Raw genomic sequence first — 3779 nt, 5'->3', positions numbered from 1 at the left:
ATGCCCGCTCTGCGTTACTTCATTCTGCTGACCGCCTTCGGACATCGCAGGGCCCGGGGCTTTCAGTACTTGGTTGACTGGGAGGGATATGGCCCAGAGGAGAGGAGCTGGGTCTCTCGTCAACTTATTTTAGATCCCTCTCTAATCTGGGATTTCTATCGGCAGCATCCTGACAAGCCTGGTAGGCCACCTGGAGGTGGCCGTTGAGGGGGGGGGGCCCGCAAACCAAATCTGGCCCCTGGTGTAAGTATATTTGGCCTGCGAGATTATATTAAATGTGTATTCGAGCTGGCACGCTATTATATAGCCACTATATACTGGCGGGATTTGTAGTATTAGTGATGTATGCACGATATTATAACACATTTACAGTCAATTTTCAACAAATCAACGCAACAAATAATTTGACCTTGTTTGTTACAATTTTCTTAGCACGTACTGTATATACATATATATATACATATATTTATACATACAGTATATACGCACTGTACATGTGTAAACATATATATAATATTTCCAAAGAGTCTGACCTTCTTTGCCATTTTTGTGAAGGCAGGCGGAAACATCTTGGCAGTGCACCGACATGGACTCTCCTCCAAACTCCCTGTAGATGTTATACTCCTCCTCCAGAGTGCGGATGACCACAGACAGGTCTTTCTCTCTCACCTACACACACGTACGTCCATAGAGACAGGTTACATTGGTTCAAAGTAGCCACACAGGATTCTTCTTAGACCATGTGATTTGTGAGAGACGACTCAGAAACCTCAAACCTCAAAGGTCAGTTTGGTTAGTAAACTGGCATTTTTTAAGAAGAATGGACCTCTAGTGGCCATTCCAGTAAAAAAAAAAGAAACATAAAAATCTACAGTAAGTATTGAACGCATTCACTTTTTTGTCATTACATTTATTTCCAAAGATGCAATTCATGTGACATTTCTTCCAGACACTGGTATTAACTCAAATAATCCACACATTAAAAGAAATCACAACATTCAAGTCCATATATAATGAATATGTGGAATTAAGTGCAATAACACAGGAAAAAAGTATTGAACACACTATCTGAGACTCGTTTAATACTTTGTGGAGAAGCCTTTGTTTGCAATGACAGCTTCCAGACGCTTCTTGTATGTATTAACTAATCGCCCACACTGCTCAGGTGTGATTTTTGCCCATTCCTCCGTACAGATTGTCTTTAAATCTTGAATATTCTTTGGTGCCCTCTGGTGAACCCTTTTCTTTAGTTCTTTCCACAAATGTTCAATCGGATTTAAGTCAGGTGATTGACTGGGCCATTCTAACACATTGATTTTCTTTTTTTTAAACCATTCGAGAGTCAACTTTGCCGTGTGCTTCGGATCGTTGTCCTGTTGAAAGGTCCAGCCATGTCTCATCTTCATCATCCTGGTGGATGGCAGCAGGTTCATCTCAAGAATTTGCCGATAGATGTTTCCATTCATTGCTCCTTCAATTATATGAAGTCTGCCAGTACCACGAGATGAGAAACAACCCCATGCCATGATGTTTCCACCACCAAACTTCACTGTTGGTATAGTGTTATTTGGGTGATGTGCAGTGCCATTTCTCCTCCAAACATGGTGTGTAGTATGACAGCCAAAAAGTTCAATTTTGGTCTCGTCTGACCAGACAACATTCTCCCAGTATTCCACAGGCTCATCCAGATGCTGTTTAGCAAACTTTAAACGAGCTTCAACATGCCTTTTTTTCTTGCGGGCTGAGCGTCCATAGAGGCCATGGCGGTGGAGTGCATTGCCTATCGTTTTCTATACTACTATAGTATAGAAAACGTTTTCTATACTATCAAAAACGGTTCCGTTTGCCATACAAATTTACTCAACCTTTGATCGTCAGAGCTTTTCTGTTTTATTATTTACTCTTGTAGCTTTAGAAAATGCACAACATTTGCTCCCCTACTGGTAGAGTTTCTGGATCGTTCACCTCAATCATACCATTCTAGCATTACTACCTCCTGCAGCTCTTGGTAGGTTTTTCATTAACTCACCTGCTGACACCAGCGTCTGTTTTTGCCCATTCAACACTTTCATGCGTACAGTAATACATCAACCAACCTTTAATGACTCGGCAATGACTTGGCAATCTTGGTCACGCCTACGGCCTGTGAGCTGCTGGAAGCGTTACCGTTGGAGACCACGTTGAAGACCACGTTGAGAGGTAGCCAGATGGAGCCTTCTACCTGGAGATGCTCTGAGGGCTGAAGCTCTGAAGGCACAGACACATAGGAAACCTCTGTTGACACACATGTATATGTCGGTAATATTTGCATACATTTATGCTTATGTAGCATCGCGCTAGTCAACGGACAGACTCTATGCACGAGTTCTTCCATGAACACAAGTGTGTTTTTGCTAAAGATGACTACTTCAAATTTGGCGTATTTGCGTATCTTTTACTAAAGATGATACTTCAACTTTGGAGTATTTGCTGATACCTTCTTTTCTCCTCCAACATGCCGCGGGCTGCTGTTGCTAAGGCGATAGCGTCCATGTTTACGGCATGTTGCGCATAAATTAAGTTGAGAATTTGGGCTATGGTATCGGATGCGATGGGCTGTAGTTGTTTTTTTTTTTTGATATTCGACCCATATATTTTCACCGATGTTGGAACAATACCGATCCTGAGTATCGGATCGAGACATTGCTAGTTTTTAAACGTTTTTGCCAATCCTCCTACCACTAGGCAAATTCCAAACCAAGGTCCAGGCCTCATCACACTGCTATCTTGGCCGTATCAAGATGGTAAATTATTAGTTTAATAATAATAATTTTAAATAATCCCGTATAATTAATATTAATAATACATATTTGTAATTATAATTAATTAATAATAATTAATCATTAAAAGTGAACCGCAACCAATCCAACCCTTTTTTTACATATGTGTAGAGTGAAAAAGTGCAAGAACATTATTTAGTACAGCAGAGGTACTTTCTGTTGCCCATACGTAAATATAAGTACACAGAGCTACTTCAAAAGCAGCAGAGCTGTACTGTATCATATAACCTATAGAGCTGTCAAAAGTAAACATCAGTACTGTTGACCAGGTGAAGATGATTCAGCATTGGTCGAAAACACAAAAACTCATTTTCATGTCTCAAGTGTCCAGGTTTTTGTTTAGGTCATTCTAACCATTCTTAACCACAGATGCAAAACACACAGAAAACATGTGGGTCGTGGACCGCAGACTGGGCCATGCTGTGCAGCTAAACAATTTTTGGATTTCAGATTTCTGAGTTTTCCAGCCACAGGGAGACAACTACAGCTGTAATAGTTCCCAGAGAACGGTAGAGTGAAGGGGGCGTTATAAAGCAAATTGTCATGGTTACACAGGTAATGACCTAAAATGCAGGCTCAGACAATGGTTGGTGAAAAAAGGGGATTTATTTTGCCGTGGGAGAAAAATGGGAAGGAGAGGGTCCGATAACGAGATGGAGGAAATGGCTAAGGTGAAGCAGTGGTTGAAGTGGATGGAGGAGGCACAGAGTGCGGGCTGTCTGGAGATGGCTGGTGGAGAGCAGGCAAGCAGGTAGCAGGAGGTGGACCTGAGCACAAGAGGATCGGTGGTTAGAGATCATTACATAAATCAACGGGAAGCACAAAGAACAATAGTTGAAGTCGATCGGGACGTTAACTACCACGGTGGCTGAACAAACGATCTGACAAGGAGTGGGAGAAAGGCCAGGGTTTATATGCAGTCAGAGTGATGAGTTGATGGAAGGCAGGTGAGCTGAGGAA

This window comes from Cynoglossus semilaevis, chromosome W (assembly GCF_000523025.1).
Source record: "Cynoglossus semilaevis isolate Cse_v1.0 chromosome W, Cse_v1.0, whole genome shotgun sequence".
Lineage (NCBI taxonomy): Eukaryota > Metazoa > Chordata > Actinopteri > Pleuronectiformes > Cynoglossidae > Cynoglossus > Cynoglossus semilaevis.
Note: the sequence above shows the minus strand (reverse complement) of the source record.